Below are 19342 nucleotides of genomic sequence, written 5' to 3' on the forward strand. Positions count from 1 at the left end.
GAAATAAAAGCAGTTAATGGAATTGCAGAGGGCAGTTAATAGGAATTCTATAAATCATTCAAGCTGGCAGATCCCCCCAATAGCAATGATGAACCTTTTTTTCTCTCTGAGCCAATTTTGTGGTCGATATCATGGAAGCTACTTCAGTGATGGATTTTTTTTCTTTTGCAGCTTACATTTTTTAAAATTCAATTTTATTTTCAATTTTTCCCTTCCTTCCCCCTTTCATTCATTGAAAAGGCAAGAAAAATAGAACACATTACAAATATGTAGTCATGCAAAGCAAATTTCCATATTAGACATGTTCTTCCCAAAAAAGCAAGAAAAAGAATTAAAAGAAAATATGTTGAACTCAGGATATATCATTTCTCTCTATGGAGTAGTATATCATTTTTCATCATGTATTCTTAGAATGGCGGTTGGTCATTGGATTGGCCAGAATTATTAAGTCTTTCAAAGTTGATTATTCTTATTATGCTGCCATTGTATAAATTGTTTTCATGGTTCTTCTCACTTCCTTTTGAATCAGTTCATACAGATCTTCATTCATGATTTATTAAAACACAATAGTATTTCATCAAATTCATGTACCATAACTTATTAAGCCATTCTCCATTGATGGGCATTCCCCCAGCTTCCAATTCTTTACCATCACAAAAGAATTGCTATACATATTTTTATGTATGGATTCTTTCCCTTTTTTTAAATCTCTTTGGGATATAGACTCGGTGGTATATCACTGGGACAAAGGGTATGCACAGTTTAATAGCTTTTGGGGCATAGATCCAAGTTGCTTTCCAGAAGTTCACAACTTTGCCAACAGGTTATTAGTACCACATGCTATTTTATTTGTCAATTTCCTTATTTTCCATCTTAGCCACCAGGATCAATGCTCTTTATCCTCTGCCCTACTCAGGTTCCCGAGGAGGCAGTACCTCAGTTGTTTAGATTTGCATTTCATTCATTATTAGTTATTTAGAGATTTAAAAAAAATATATTAATTATTGGGGCAGCTAGGTGGTGCAGTGGATAGAGCACCAACCCTGGAGTCAGGAGTACCTGAGTTCAAATCCGGCCTCAGACATTTAATAATTACCTAGCTGTGTGGTCCTGGGCAAGCCACTTAACCCCATTTGCCTTGCAAAAAAATAAATAAATAAAATAAAAATATATAGTTATTGATAGTTTTGATTTCCTCTGAAAACTCTCAATTCCTATTCCTTGACCATTTGTCAACTGAGGTTCTTATTCTTGTTATTTCAACTTAGTTCTCTCTATATTTTAGAAGTAATACCTTCAAGAGAAACTTGGTGCAAAGATGTTTTTCTCCCTGACTTCTTTTCTAATTTTAACTGCATTGGTTTTGTTTGTGAAAAAATTGAATCAGAAAGCTTTTCACCTTTTCTTGTAGTTGACCTGACTCCAAGATATCTTCCTGAAAATGGATTCCCTGTCCTGGCCTGAACTAATGAACTAATACCTATTGGTGCTCACATCAACATTTTTTCCAAATTACAATCCAGGGTCCAAAATTATATTTATTTCCCTTTTTCTTTCTTTCTTTTTACTTCTTTCTTTCTTCCTTCCCTTCATTCCATTTTTCTTTTTTCTTCCTTTCTTTCCCTTCCTCCATCCTTCCTTCTGTCCATACATCCATACTTTTCTTCCTTCTTCCTTTCCTTCCTTCCTTTTTCTTTCCTGTGTGTATATATATATATATATATATATATATATATATATATATATATATATATATACACATACACATGAGTATCATAAATATGTATATATGGATGTATGTATATATATATGTAATATCTATATATAAATTCTAATCAACACATGGGGAAATGGGGAAGACTGCCAGTTTCTTGAAGCATACACAGATAATTTCTATATTCAATCACAATTCAATAACTAGAGACCCTGGAAAACTGGTTTTTGTCCATGAGTGATTCAGCAGTTCATCTTGTCATATAATGAAAAGTCTTCTAATTGGCTTCAGAGCCAAAAAAAAATGATGAATCAGGAGAAGCTGAGCAGAACTGAGTGTGCATGCAAATCAGCGATGCCTTTGCATCTCTCATTCTCTTTTCTCTCTTCACTGGAAGGATGCAGATCTTTTTGGACCTGAGAATCACTTTTTAAAGTGATGTCCCATAGATATCTATTTACAAGACTCTGAACAATTTTGTCTTTCTGAAACCAAATGATTTTTAATCCATAGAAGAGAGTGCAAATGGAAAAAATAGCAACACTAAAAGAAACAATTGAAGAAATACATCTCTCCTCTTTCTTGGAGAGATAGGAAGTTAAAAATTATTGTCATGTAAAAATAAAAGGCATCAAATACCTTTTTTAAAAAGTTTGTGGGAGGATAATAATAATACTTTAGTGGATTTCTGAGTTCATTATTGTGATATAATTGCAATTCACAATCCTTTAATTTTAGATGATTCTTGTTTCCATTTTGACCCATAGATCCTTTGTAAAGAAACAATTTAATTTCTTCAAGAATTTTGGACATTTTGTCATGGATGCAACATTTGAGCTGACCACCTGTTTATCTTTTTTCAGTTTCCTTCTAGAAGGAAACTCATTTTGTAGAACATTGATACTTAATGGCCTCCCACAATTTTGACAGGATCCTATTAGGAAACAATTTTTTTTAACATTCCTATCTTCAAGAATCAAAATAAGGAGAATTTTTTAAAAAATCACTTTCTAATAGGAACTAAGAAGATTCAAACATTTTAAGAAACTGTGACACTGTGAAAAAAGCATTGGTCTAGAAGTTTAGAAGACTTGAATTCTAATTCTCGCTCTACCGCTAGATAACTGTGTGACCTTGGGCAAAAGGTTACTTAATGCCTGTGAACCTCATTCTTCTGATATGGGAATATTGGAAAATATGAGGATAGTTCTACCTTCCTTGATGTCTTTTTTTTAGGTTTTTTCAAAGCAAGTGGGGTTAAGTGGCTTGCCCAAGGCCACACAGCTAGGTAATTATTAAGTGTCTGAGACCGGATTTGAACCCAGGTACTCCTGACTCCAAGGCCGGTGTTTTATCCCCTACGCCACCTAGCCGCCCCCCTTGATGTCTTATGGGATTAGTGTAAAGCTCAAATAAGATATGAAGATGTACATGAAAATAAAATATTAAATGTGAATAAAAACATTTTACAAACTGCTAAAAATTGTAAAGTATAATCATGTATTCTCTCAGTGAAACATTATTGCAATTTCAACATAACTTTTTCATTTTTTTCTTCTTTAAATGTAGATAATGATATTTATAGGCACTTTAGATTTCCTGAGTGATTATCTTCCCAAATGTTTTTCTCATGGTAATACCTCACTTATGCAGTGTTTAGATTTTCAACAAACCCAAGTATACAGAACAGAGTTGAGAGCTAGGAATTATACAAAATAAATATGAGCAGTCAAATATGTGAGTACAAAACCCATTCACTAAAATTCGAGCACTTTACTCATTAGTGAGTCCTTCAAACCTTCACTCAGAGTCTATTTGGTTTTTAGATAAAATTGTAATAAGAATCCTTATCCCATTTCCCAGACAACAGAGGATTAGAGGCAGCAAATTAGGAGAGAGGGTGGATGCTAAATACTGACATAAAGATAGCAATAAGAAGTAAAAAAAAGGAGATAGAACACTAGACAGTTATGCTTTCCCCATCATGCCTTTCCTCATGGTTTTATTGTATTGCAAGTCAGCATGGGAATTCTTTGAGTTTTGCAGAAGCCTCAGGTGACATGAAGGTCATCATTGACACATCATTGACACATTGACACAGCAAGTTAGAAATCCATAAAATATACGTATAGTATTATATTGTATCAACATATTTTATCTTTTAATACCGCATTGAGAAAGCCTGATCTGGAAAATCTATGTAAAAGTTTTTGGCCTCCCTCTTACCAGAGAAGTCTAAAAGAGGTAATGGTATCTGAATTGAAGCACATTTTCTTTACTTTTTTTTTCTTGAGGGTTTTTGTCTATGTTTTTTTACAACAATAAGATTAAGGAAAATTTTACCTGACTATACATGAATAACCTCTATTGAATTGCTTGCCTTCTCAATGGGGGTGGGGTGGAAAGAAAGAAAGGGACAGAATTTGGAACTCAGAGTTTTAAAAATTTTTTTAATATTAAAATTGTTCTTACATGTTACTGGTGAAAAAATACAACACTAAAACGAATAACAAAAAAATTCAAGAAATGCCTCAGTCCACTCACTGGAGTTAGGTATTACCAGGATTGAACCTGGACTCCTTTAGTTGAAAGAAAATGACAAAAATGGCAAAACCATAATTCTACAGTATTATAATTAATTGCAATTAATTATTCTTATAATTAATTGCAATTAATTATATTGATTACCAGTTATATGAATGAAGCTATTTAATTTTTTAAAATCATATTTATTTAAGGCAATGGGGTTAAATGATTTCCCAAGGTCACATAGCTAAGCAATTATTAAGTGTCTGAGGCCAAATTTGAATTCAGCTCTTCCTGACTCTAGGGCCGGTGCTCTATCCACTGTGCCACCTAGCTGCCTGCAGCTATGTAATTTTAACTTCATAGCTCATTAATTTAGACCTGGATGGAATCTTGGAAAACAATCTACTCCATCTTCTTTATTTTAGAGATAAGCAAATTGCATCCCAGAGAGAGTCCAGAGATTTGTCTGCATCTTAAAAGTAGGAAGTGATAAAAGCTGGATTGGAACCAAGGCCTGCTGTCTCCAAACCTAGAGCATTTTACACACTGTAAAGACATCGATAAACATATATTAAGAATTTATTATGTGTTAGGTAGCTAGATGGTACAGTGGATAGAGCACTGGTTCTGAAGTCAGGAAGACTTTAGTTCAAATTTAGTCTCAGACCCTTACTAGCTGTGTGAAGCTAGTCACTTAACCCCTTATTGAACTACAGAATGAAATTATAAACCACTTCATTGCCTTTGTCAAGAAAACCCCATGGGCAATAAAACCGTACATATTTGATCTAGCATTCAGATTCTTCTACTAGGTCTATATCCTAAAGAGATCACTAAAAGGGGCAAAAACCCCACATGCACAAAAATATTTATATCAACTCTTTTTTTGGCAAAGAATTAGAAATTGAGGGGATGCCCATCAACTGGGGAATGGCTGAGCAAATTGTGGTATATGAGAGTGATGGAACACTATCATTCTTTAAGAAATCATGAGGGGGCGGCTAGGTGGAGCAGTGGCTAGAGCACTGGTCCAGGAGTCAGGAGTACCTCAGTTCAAATTTGACCTCAACCACTTAATAATTACCTAGCTGTGTGGTCTTGAGCAAGCCACTTAATCCCATTGCATTGCAAAAATCTACAAAACAAAAAAAAAAACAAACAAAAAAAGAAATCATGAGGGACAGGACTTCTGAACAGACTGCAAAGACTAACAGGAACTTATGTTGAGTGAAGTAAGCAGAACCAGAAGAGCTTTATATACATTAACAGCAACATTGGGTGATGATCAACTATAATGGGCTTGTTCATTTCAGCAGTATAATAATTATACATTTCTAAGAGATTATGATAGAAATACCATTCATATCCAGAGAAGGAGCTATGGAATTTAAATGAAGACCAAAGCTTGCTATCATTAATTTTTAAAAGTTGACTTATGTATTATTTTTTTTCTCTCTGATGGTATCCTGTTTCAATTTGATTCTTCTTTCATAACATGATTAATATGGATTTATATTTAATATATTTGCACATATATTAGATTGTTTTCTTTCAGGGGAGGGAGGAGAGAAGCAAGGTAGAGAGGAAAAACCTTGTAAAAATGATTCTTGAAAACTATCGTTGCAGGTAGTTGGAAGAATAAATAAATAAAATATTTTTTTAAAAAAGAAAGAAAACCCCATGGACAGTATTATAGCTCACAGGGTCATAAAGAATTGGACATACCTGAATAACAGGCCAAACATAAAAACAAAATGAAAAACCAACCAAACAATAAGCAAAGAGTTCACAGTCTAATAGGGGTAATAATAATAATAATAATGTGAAGTTATAGTATTTCATTTTGATGTTATATGTCTAGTTAGAAATCCCCATTTCCTTCATTTTTATTATCAGCATTGTTTGATCAGCAACACCTGAAAAGCATCATTTCATTTGATCATAAGAATTCTATGTCAAAGGACTCTTGTTCCTTGACATAAAATTCAGCAAAATTATATGTGAAAAAAAAATTTGACCATCATATTGCCGGGTACCCTCAGTAAAGCAGGAAACTGAGGGAGATATTTCAGTTGTATTTGTCAAGAATTATGATATTAGAATATATTAATTATCTTATCAAAAGCATCCAGTTTGATAGAAAAGAAAAATAAACTATTGCATTCTGTGTGACTCCAAATGACAGTCACCAAAGGAAATGAGAAAGAAACCTATGATCATAGAACAATCTTGAGAATTCAGTTCATGGAAAGTGAGTCACAGAAAAAAGAAAGCCCATTGCAAAAATTATGTACATCTGTCTTCATGTTTAGAATATTAGTGAAATCATACACTTATTAAGATATCATTCACTTTCTTATTAATTCTAGTAGTTACGGTTCCAAAGGTCAAAAAAGCATACACTTTAAGGGATTTACAGAAGGTCTGATTATTAAAGTACAGAAAATTTTTTAAAAAATAAAAAATACATACAAAGATTTAAAATGTCTATGGTTAAAAAATTACTAAACATCAATAGTTCAAGGAGAAAATGCAATCATTAAAGTGTAGTTTAAAATAATTTATTTTCCAAAGAAATGGAAACTATTTGATGCAAAGCTAAGTAGCCTTTGGATTAGTATTATAATAAATCTTATTTATTATAGAGAACTAGGTAACAGTACGAAAGTGAGAATAATCAAAAGAGAAGGGCAGCAAAGAATTCTAGAATATAAACAAATATGGAACTTTGTAGCTTCATGGAAAGAAATATGAGAGAATATGCTGTAGTGCACCTAAAGCTAAACAAAGGTATAGAGAGAAAACATAATGGTTAATAATAAAAAAACCCTGATTTATTTGAAATATGGGCCTATGCACAGTTTGATTCTTGTAATCTGAGCCACCTCAATTTGAGAGTCTACATTTGAGTGCTTAGAGGATGTTTTAGAATTATAAAGGTTGAGTATTTCTGTGGAGACATAGTAGCAATTAGGGCATAGAAACCAAGCTTTGAGTCCCTCAATGATGTTTATTATATTAGAGATAGTAAAGAATGCAAGGTTTCTATTTTCCTAAGAAGTCAAAATATCAGCTAGATAATTTAGGCCTGATATCCTGTGAAAACAATAGGGAAAAACCAGCCAGACTTTTATGCAAGAATCCTTGAAACTTTCCATTGGTCAGTATAATCTAATAGTTCATCAACTTGCCCACTAGTATCAATCTCTCCAGCATGGAGATTCTCATTGCATCCTGCCCTTCTTCAATGTTCTTGTTATACTCTAAATCATATTATAGTTATTTGGGTACATATATTTATTAGATTTAAGCTCTTGAGAACAGGAACTATATCTTATCCATGTTTGTATCCTTCACAATGACTGTCACAGTGTCATGTACAAAATAGGAGTTTAATAAATGTCTGTTGAATTGAATAGATTTATCTCAACTTTACTGAAATATTTGGACTAAAGTGAATTAAAAGTTACTTTAGTATGGTTGGGAATAGAAATGTATTGTATGATAAAGTGGGTAATCTATGAGAAACAGGAAACAAAGTCATTTAGTTTCATCGGTTTCTGATTCACAACTTTCTGATACAATTCTCCTGCCTCTATAGGATCACAAGAATTAGAGCTGGAAAGTTCCTTATGACTTAAGCCCTAAGTTTAAGGGAGATGTTGGTAGGTTGGACTTGAAGGAGGAAGATTTGAGTCTGAATACTGATATATTCATATACTATACACTTGCATGTCCCCAAGCAAGTTACTTCAACTCTCTCAGCCATATTTTCTTATCTATAAAATGAGGATAACAAAACCACCTCTTTTACATGTTGTTTTGAGGATCAAATGAACTAATAAATAAAGGTAAAGCACTTTCCAAATGTTAAAGAGCTATATGTTATATATTATTATTTATATCTTAACTTATTATTATACATTACCTAGTCCCCAAAATTCAATTCAAGAGAAAGGCTTATTTAGCAGATACTATGTTTAGGCCACTCAGAATACAAAGACCAAAAAAAAGTACAGTTCCTACTTTCCCCTGATGGAGGGAGGAGAGGAGACAACATATTCACAGAAAGGCAAATGCATAGTATATTAAAAATAATTTCAAGAGAAATACAGGGTTGACAACTGGGGATGGAGAGGTTAGGAAAGGTCTAGAATCAGAGTTAGATCTTAGGTAGAACCTGAGCTGTGCTTTGAAAGAAACTAAATGGAGTTTAGCTTATGCAAAATCACAGAGAGGAGATGTCAAGTGTGAGGAACAGTAGAAAGGATAGCTTAGCTCCATGATAGAGTAGGTGAAGGAAAAAGAATGTATAATAAGTTTGAAAAGGCAAGTTGAGTCCAGGTTATTAAGGACTTTATATATCAAATAGAGAAGTTTGAATTTAAGCATAGAAGTAATAGTTTAAAGAAGATATTACACAGAAAATGCTTTAAAATATAGAAGTTTTAAAATGTGAGCTACTGTTACTTTTAGTTTTTATTATTATTATTAATAGAGAGTCATTGAAGTTTAGTAACATGATCAGATTTGTGTTTTAGAAATAGTATCTTGGAAGTTTTGTGGAGAATGGATAGGAGGTGGACACTGGAGACATAGAGACCAGTTAGGAGAGTAATGAGTTCTTGAACTTGGGTGTTGGCTGTGTGATTGGAAAGAAGCCAGATGTGACAGATATGAAGATCATATTGACAACATTTGGCAACCATTTAGATGTGGGAAATGACATGTTAAGGATCAGTCCAAGACTTCAAACCTAGATCATTGGAAGGATGGTAGGGGTGCATTTGAAATAAATGGAAAAATTGAGAGAAAACAAGAGAATGATTAAGGGAGAAAGATGGAGAAGATTGGAAGGACTGGGACCTAGAGCAAAAGTGGAAGATTTGTTCTTGGCAAAGAGAAGGGACAAAAACCTTCATCATAAAATAAATGAAAGGAAGTGGGAGAGGAAGAGTAGAAGGAATTTAAATCAATGGTCTTTATATCCTCAGTGAAGTAGGAGGTTCAGGTCTCTGCTGAGAGGAAGGGGTGCAGGAAGAAAATTGAGTAAAAAGAAAAGATTCGGAAGAGTCATTGTGGTAACTGTGAAATAAATCAGCGATTAATTTAGAAAAAATGTGTCATAGAAGTAAGAGCTTAAAAAGGATTTTGAGAGAGTTTATAAAATTATACCTACATGACCCTGAGAAATTAAAGAGAACAAAACCAAGGGATAGAGAAATAAATGTTACCAGAAATCTGTAATTGAGTTAGTCACTCTCCAGGGTACTGAATTTACCTCTGAACTTTTTGGCAACTAAGACAAAAAGGAAATATCCTATACTGTACAATTCTAGGAAGCAAAAATAGTATTGAATTATTTAGAGAAGCAAGCATTTTTCTTAGTATTGAATAAAAGAAGAATTGTGTTCTTATATATAAGGTATTAATTAGGCATAATAAATGGATGTTCTGCATTGTAGTTTTGCAAAAGACCTAGAAATGTCTTTCAAATGAATGTATCTTATATTCAAAAAATCATAAAGTTACATATTTTCTCAGTATAAAATTCTGAGGGGAGTTAAAATAATACTGTCTATATCGGCAGCTTTCTGATTTCTAACCTAATAAAGAGATAAATCTTTGAAGATCTAAAAGAAGGGAAAGTTAGCATGTCTAAGGTATTCTTACTGAAATATCTGAGAATTCAAGCAAAGTTTAGATGAATGCTTAATCATAATAAATTCTTGATGGAATTCCATGAAGAATACCTGAATGTCTGATCTTCTGTGTCATTTACTATTGTAAATTCAAAAAATGGAGAAAGGAGAATTGGCATTTTTTAATGATAGTTTAGGAGCCTGAATTGTTTTGATTAGACCACTTGTTTTCAAACTTTTTGGTCTCAGGACCTTTTTATACTCTTAAAAAATTTAAGGTCCTCTGTACTTTCTTAAAATTATTTAGGACATCAAAACTACTTTCTTTATATGAGTCACTGATTTTTAGCTCATTAGAAATTAAAAGGATACAATTAGAAAATATCTACTTATTCATTTAAAATAGTAGTAACACACATATATATATATATATAAACACAATTGACATTTTAATGAAAAATAATTATATTTTCCAAAAAAAGAGTAAAAGGAATTTTATATATGTTGCAAATTTAATGTCTAAATTAATTAACAGTTGGATTCTTATACTTGCTGCTGCATTTAATCTATTGGGATATGTTGTTTTGGTTCAAACCAAATATATAAAGAAAATATGAATTGATATTGATATATAGTTGGAATGAGGAGTGATTTATAGGTAAATAATATCTTAGAATTATGATGAGAATAGTTTTGACCTTGTGGACCTCTTGAAAAGGCTTTGGGGATTCCAACCTCCTCCTGGCCCCTGCAAGAGGCCCCAAGGACCACACTTAGAAGCATTGGATTAAATGGAAGTGCTAGTCCGCTTTTGCATGAAAATGAACTCCCAGAGTGTTTGTGGGTAGAGATATTCCCCCCCCCCCCAATCCTGCTCAAATACAAGTAGTATAGGGCAGTTAAATGGAGCATTTGATAGAATGCCAGGCTAGGATTCAGGAAAACCTCATCTTCCCGAGTTCAAATCTGGCTTCCCGAGTTCAAATCTGGCTTCATACATTTACTAACTGTGTGTCCCTGTTTGCTTCAGTTTCCTCATCTGTAAAATAAGTTGGAGAAGGAAATGACAAACTACTCCAGTATCTTTGCCAAGAAAATCCCAAATGGGGTCACGAAGAGTCATACATGACTGAAACAACTGAACAACAACAGAGGTTGGTCAAGAAGTTCAGACTGTACCATAGTGTATAAAGGAAGTAATGTTAAATTGAAAAATGTTAAGGACTAGTATTAACATTATAGCCTCATCACAAAGGAACTTCAATTTGACCTCTATAAAGTGTCTAATTGTGAGTAGGTTTTCATTGTGGATGGACCACTAGAATAAATTAGTGGCAAAATAGGGTCCTGATACATTGAAATAGAAAACATTTGATAAGAAGAAAAAAGGACACATATGATTCTGTTTGTTATGACTGGAGGACTCATATCCAAATTAATCTGAACAGTAAAATTTTCTACTTCCTAAAATGCAGAGTAAATAGTGGTAGGGATGGAGATAGACTTTCCTTTGAGACCTGCAAAAGTGTTGGAGAGTTGAAGTCAGTGTGATGGTGTATAGAATACATGAGGAATTACTACAAGAAACATATAGGAGTAATAGTGACCCTAGACTTTACAAAGACAATGAAAAACTTTAATAGGAAAAATATATGAGGAGCTAAACTGATCACTGATCAATCAAACAATTGATCAATTAACAAGTCAGACACTGTGCTAGGTTTTAGGGATATAAATACAAAGAATTAAATAAATGAAATCCACAAGAAGTTTGCATTCTAAAGGAAAAAAATAGTAAAGATATGTAGAAGTATTTACAGTATAGTCATAGATAGATGATAGATAGATAGATAGATAGATAGATAGATGGATAGATAGGTTGATAGATAGATAGTCTGGTAGTTAGGAAAGGAGACCAGTCGAGTAGGTCTAGAAAGGCTTTTTGTAGAAAATGGTAGTTGAGCTGCAGCATAAAGGGAGAGAGAGAAAATGATTTTTTTTGAGACTTAGGTGAGAAGAGAGTATATATTGTTGTTTGTCCTTCATTATTGAAGAAAATCATGCTATCAGGGAAATGGATTTGATTGGATTTGAGTGAGGGAAGCTGTACTATATCACCAGTCTCACTTTCTCCTCCAGAGTCATCCGGTTCCAGGGTCCAGATATGAATCAGGATGACTGGCGATTATCCTGGATGAGAGGCAATCAGATTGGTTAAATGACTTGCTCAATGTCACACAGCTATTAAGTGTCAAATGTCTGAAGTTACTTTCAGACTCAGGACCTCTGGTCTCCAGGGCCAGTGCTCTATCCATTGTACCACCTAGGAAGTAAGAGTGTTGTGTGAAGAAAACAGAGGAAGTCATCTTGCTTAGGTTGCAGAGTGTAGCGCGGTTAGTATTGTTCAATGAGGCTGGAAAGACAATTTGGGGGTAGGGCAATGAACCAAGACATGAGCACAAATAACTTAGGTTATATGTGCCTTTGAGTAAAAAAATAATCCAACTCAGGTGTCATTATTTTCTATGAGGCCTATTGTGAAACATATTTATTTTCTCTAATATAAATATACTTGTTTAAACTTCAAACTTTGCCAAATGAATGCTTGCAATCTAATGTTTCTTGACAGACTAAACTACATATAAAAATTGCAAAACTTTATAAACCAATTTTTACCTCCAATTTGAGATATTTGTCTTGGTAAAATTTCTAGGATTTTTTCAACTTTCTGGGAATCATTTTTTTAAAAACCAAGAAATGAGATAAGTATACATTAAAAATGAGATTATGTATGGTCATATTAGGGACCAAAATATGATGATCACAGCATGTTTAAGGAAGAATTAGTATCATTTGCAACCTAATATTATGTGACAAGTGGGTAGTGGCTGAGTGGGTAATTCCTGTCTTTGTAGGACAGGTTGCCCTTGGCTTATATTCTGCTTTCTGTAAACTGATAGAATGCAAGCTATTAATTAATTACATTAATTAATGTAGGCTATTATTTATTTTATTTTATTTTAGGTTTTTTTGCAAGGCAGATGGGGCCAAGTGGCTTGCCCAAGGCCACACAGCTAGGCAATCACTAAGTGTCTGAGACTGGACCTGAACCCAGGCACTCCCGACTCCAGGGCTGGTGCTTTATCCACTATGCCACCTAGCTGCCCCAATGTAGGCTATTATTTAAAAAAAAGTGTTCTTCATTTTTGAAGACAACCTTGACATTAGGGAGGTGATGCCATGACAAGCACATGAACTGGATTTCAGGGAGGAGGTGCTGGCTAAGTTACCAGCCTCACTTTCTACTCCATCTGAATCTAGTGGTCAGATATGAATCAGGCTGACTGGAGATTGTCCTGAGAGACAATCAGAGTTAAAGGTCACACAATTAGTAAATGTTTGAGGTCAGATTTGAATTCAGGTCCTTCTGACTTCAGGGCCAGGCTCTACCCACTGTGCCACCTAGCTGCCCCTTTATTAATTAATTTCCTAGTGTTATTTATCCTATATCATTACCATTATTTATTTATTTGTTTGTTTATTTATTCAGAAGGAAAATTCTGGTTGAAATCATGCTGTGGTAATAGGTATTTGCTGTTTTTAAATGTAATTGAATAAATTAACAATATCTCCCTACAGATAATCTATCATAGTCCCAAAACATTTTATTACAAACCTGCCAATATCAATTCTCCATGTGCTGCACATAAAATTCCCTCTATATTTTTTGACCCAGCAATATCACTACTAGGGCTGTTTCCAAAATGACTGGGGGGGGGAAGGAAAAGTACCTATATATTCTAAAATATTACTAGCAGATCTCTTTGTGGTAGTAAAGAACTGCAGGGATGGCTCGTCAGTTGGGGAATGGTTGAACAAGTCGTGATTTATGATTGTAAGAGAATACTATTGTGCTATATAAAATTATAAGTTCATTGATTTTTGGAAAATATAGATAGACTTTCATGAAATCATACATAGGATGAAGAGAACATTAAATATAATAAAAACGATATTGTTTTAAGAACAACCTTGAATAACTAAGCCATTTTAAGTCTTATAAATGCCTAAATTAAATATAAAGGGCATATAAAGACACTATCTGCATTCCAAGATAGAACTGATAGAGGTATGTATAGAATAAGTTTTCATATAAAGTTCATGTATACATATATATGAACAGATTTGTATCTAATGATGACCATCTCTAAGGTCGACGAGGGGAGGAAAGGAAGAAAGAGAAAGAAAAAAGAAATTCACATGATAACTTTTCTATATGTTAAATCAGAATATCCATTTTCCATAATATGCAATTTCATGTACAACCACCTATTCCTACTGTCATGGAATTGCTTGTTTTATTTCATTAATTAATAACAAAACAAATTAAATTAGAAAAGATTTTCTCCAGTCTGGCTCCACCAGATGCCTACCTTGACAAACTTCATCCCTCCAGATAGGTTATAAAGAAGCCTGAAAGGTCAAGATTGATCTTGGAATAAAATATGGCTTGTGGTTACTATTAAAATGTGGAAAAAACTCTGGGTCCACCACCTCTCCATATCTAGGAAATTTTATACTCTTTGTTAACCAACCATCACATCCAAAATACTCAGGAAAAAATAAAATCAGGCTCTTAATGAGAGGGAGAAGAGGATACCCTTAGCCCTCCTAACCACTGGCATTTAAAATCATCTTTATCTTCATCTTGACTAAATAAGAAAACAATAACATTCAAATAGGAGAACAAATGGTGGGCATTGGTTATACATTTCAAGAATGAAGTGAAACTGTGAAGAACTGATCATTAAATTGTGAAGAATTCTAGTCTATTGGTTAGATATATAGAGGGAAATCTACCCTAGTCTACCTTTTGCCCCAGTGAAGTATTAGATTGTGAGGAAAAAACGGCATTTGACCAGAAGTTTTCTTCTTTGATTTAAGCCTAAAAAATGAACCATTGTTAAGCAATCTTTCCAATCCATATTTACCATGGATGACTCTTTGGCTCAGTCAAGACTGAAAATCTCCTGAAATTATTATATCACCTAATGGATACTTAGAAAGTATAAAGTTCAGAAAGCTGTCATATTTATTTCAGACATTTGAAGATCAGTATGTACATTAGCAGGGGAAATCTATAGGCTGGGCCACTGCAGGTCAGTCTTGTTTGGGAAGATGGATCAAGACCAGGAGGAAAAAAGTTTTGTTTTGAATTGTTATTGAGAAGTTGATACTAGGATGCAAGTAACACCATTGCTTTGATCAAAATGACTTTGTCAAGAGGTTAGATATGAAAAAATGAGAGGGAGGGTTGATATTAATGTGAGGTGAATAGGTAGTACAATGGATAGAAACTGGGTCTGAGAACTGCATTTGAATCTTTCCTCAGACACTTAACTGGGCAAATCATTAAACTTCCATTTGCTTAATTTTGTCATCTGCAGGGTTGTTCTGAGGATAAATGAAATAATATTTTTGCTTTGCAAACCTTAAATAATTTTGGAAATGCTAGCTGGTATAAAAGTATCCTTAGTGACAAGGTGGTAGGGACTGCCAATGGATGATTGCTGCAGCATCAGTCTTCATAGATGGAATAAGATTCTCAGTTGTATAAATTGTTGGAAGATGAGCAGGTAGAGGGATTTACTGGGGACTTTAGTGAGTGAAAATATTATCAGATGATATTCTAAATGGGGAGAGGTATGGAGAATTTATTTTGGCAGGTTTGTAATAAAATGTCTCAAGACTATCTATGATAGCCTAGCTGTAGGGAGATGTTTTCAATTTATTCAATTAATATTTAAAACAGCAAACACCCAACCATCACCACAGCATGATTTCAATCAGAAATTTCCTTCTGAATAAATAATATAATATATGATAAACAAAACAATATCTTTTGATACAAACTGAGAAGAGCAATATTTTATGGTGATTTTGTAAAAGAAAAAAAGAATGATTAGTTAAGCTACTAGAGTTTAAGATATTCCAGAGTTAGAGAATCTCAGTGATGGAAGGGACCCCAAAGATCTTTCAGTTCTATATTTCATTCATTAGAGATCACCCCTGAAATATCCTTTGTAAGTGGCCTTCTAATATCTTCTTAAATCTCTTCAGTGACAAGGAAATCATAATTTTACAGGACAGATTTCAATATTTGATATTTTCATCTGTTAGAAAGCTCTTCTTTATACTTAGTTGAACTTTGCCTTCCTTTAAAAACTCCCCCCATTGGTTTCAGTTTTCTTTCCCATTCTGGAGTCATATAGGATTAAATCTACTCTCTTTTTCATGGGCTAGCCCTTTTAAGCTGGAAGATAATTTTCTTGCAATATGCCACTGTCAACCCCTGCAAAATTCCCTGGAAAACTCTGGGTTCCTAACCTATTCTTACAAGAAATTTCTAACGCCAACTCAATCCCCAAGGAAAGCTTCTTTTTTGGAGAAATAACTCCAAGTACACTTCTGCAATCCCTTCCTTCCTGCAGATGGATTATTCTGATGACCCTACAGGTACCCCTGGTTTTCACCCTTGCTCAGGACCTGCCTCTGCTACCTTAAAATGACCTAAACTGATCCTGGGATTTTTCCAGCAAGGAGCTACCACCATGAAATAAATAACTTGTGACCCACTGGCTCTCCTAACTATCTACCTAGGCACCTCCTTCCAAGTGTATATAACCTGTTCCCTCATTGAACTTCCTTGCCTGAGTAAGACACTACATCATTCTAAACTGTAGTTCCTTGATCCTGAATAAATGCTTTATTTATTGACAGCCTTGTTGATACGATTTTACACCAGTTTGATGCTACTAGAAATGTCTACTATTAAAAATGCTACAAAATCTCATTGAAAAAGGATCTCTTGATATTATTTAGATCAGAATTGTCAAACATGTTCATCTGCCTCACTGTCTCCCAAGTGCCAAACTATATTGAAATGTAACTAGGAAATGTTTAAATAAATAAATAAAAATGCAGTGAAACCTAGATAATGGTAATTTGTGGCTTTCTAAATCAAATGTTGACATCAAGGATCTTCATATGTAGCTTAGCATGCATTTCTATTTCAGTTTAACACTATCCTTTTTTTTTCATCAATCCTGAGAAATGGCCATCCAATCTTTCTTTGAAGACTTCCAGAGAAGGAAAATCCACCAATACCAAAAAACCTATTCTGTTTTACACAACTCTAATTGTTAGGACACTTTTCCTGGCATTGAACTCTCTTAACCTTCATATATTGTTTCCTACATCTATCTTTTAGGGTTAACAAAAATAATTTATAGTTAGTATTTAAATGGTGCTTTAAGGTTTGCAGATGCTTATATATAGTCTCATTTTATCCTCACACCATTTTACAGATGAGAAAACTGAGGCTGAGAAAAATTAGTTCTGAAGTGTCTGAGTTTGATACTAATAACCAGGTCTTCTTGATTCCAAGTTCAGCATTCTATCTTGGCAGCTCAGTGGCACAAGTCGATAGAGCACTGGATATGGAATGAGAAACTCTGAGCTCTAAACTGATCTCTAATACTGGTTATGTACCTTGGGAAAGTCACTTAAATCTCATATGTAAAGTAAGCTGGAGAAGGAAGTGAAAAACTACTATCATTTTCAAGAAAACCCCAAATAGGTTGGACCAACTGAATAACTGAACACCATCACCTCCACTACTATTAGGACTTTTTTTTTTACTATTAATACTACTACAGCTATTATTACTGCTGCTACTATTATTACTACTACTGCTATTACTATTACTACCATTGCTACCATTATATCTACTGCTACTACTATTATTACTATTGCTACTACTATCACTACTACTGCTATTACTACTACTACTACTAGTATTATTAATACTATTTCTACCACTATTACTATGGTGTTACCTAACTTACTTTGGCAAAACCATGTTAAATCCCTCTTCCCTATGGCAACTCTCTATATTCTTGAAGCTGGAAATCATATTCCCTCTTAAGACTTCCCATCTTCAAGCTAAACATCTCTAATTCTTTGTATGGCATGATCTCTAATTCCCTCATCATTCTGGTCTAGCTTCTTTGGATGTTGCTGTTTGACAATGTTTTTGACATTGAAATAGGTCACTTATCACTAAATAGAATATGGTTGATGTAAACAAAATATAGTGATACATTACCTCCTTCATTCTGGAAACTGTGCCTCAACACAGGCTAGGATAGTGTTTTTCCCCTTTACTATGTTGGATCACATTAAGCTTTTAGTCCATTAAAATCTCTAGATCTTTTCCACAAGAACATTTGCCTAGTCTGAATATCCTCAGCCTGTCCTTATGCAGTTTATTCCTAAATTCAACTGTAAGGCAATACATTTATTCCTATTATATTTTATTCTATTTATTATATTACATTTTACCTTTGGACCATATTTAGCCTATCAAATTCTTTTTATAGCTTGACTTTATAATTTAACATTAAATATACCTTCCAAATTTATATCACCCACAGGCATAATTATATTTTTTGTATTTTCAACAAAAGAATGAAGGGAGAGAGGGAGTAAAGAAATGAAAAGAAGAAATATTTAAAAAAGAAAAATATTCTGTTAAGATTCAAAAAGGCTGAATTGCTAGGCTGGAAACCAAGAATAGAGACCCTTAGAGTGTCATTTTTTTGCTTTCAGACCAAAAACTATAATAAAGCAAAAATAGGGCTAGTGTTCCTTCAGTCTGATACTAGAAAAACAAAAGCAGATTTTATATCAATAGAGAGAATCAAAAGGTAAAGGAACCTCTGAGATCCTATAGACACATTCAAACTTGAACAAATCAACAATCCTATACTCAGTTACCTGTTTGCCTTCCACATCACCTAGTTTCTGTTCATGTTAATTTAACTTTTCCTCATTTTCCCTTTCCTCATAGCACTAATCTATTTCAGGGCAGGGCACCTGCCTCAAATGGGTCAACACGTGTCTAACTTTCATATCTTCTTGTCCTCCCTTCCTTAGATTGATCCAAGAGTAAAAAACAACAACAAAACCAAATCATCAGTTCCATTTTTAAGACTTAAAAAAACATGTTTCAAAGGAGAGAATCTAAAGAAATTTTGTGATCTGGTTCTTCCCAAAAACTCACTTGATCTTTCGGAGTAATTTGCCCATTCTCCTAAAATAAAATTATTGTGGAATGACTACTTAACCTAGGATAACAAACATTATTATCTCACTTTTCCATAAATTTTTCATCAGGCTAAAATAATTTACCAATCCATTGAGAATTCAAGGACTTAAAAGCTAGAAAATTTATTCCCCATCAGACACTTCAGATTATTCAGATAATCAAAGCTCTTGGTGGAACTTTCTTAGGCAATTATAATTTGTCTCACAAGGCATCCTTTTGTTAGAAACAGAAATACAGTAATACAGAAAAATGAAAAGAATGATTTACAGTGTGAAGTTGACACTAATC

This window comes from Macrotis lagotis, chromosome X (assembly GCF_037893015.1).
Source record: "Macrotis lagotis isolate mMagLag1 chromosome X, bilby.v1.9.chrom.fasta, whole genome shotgun sequence".
NCBI lineage: Eukaryota > Metazoa > Chordata > Mammalia > Peramelemorphia > Peramelidae > Macrotis > Macrotis lagotis.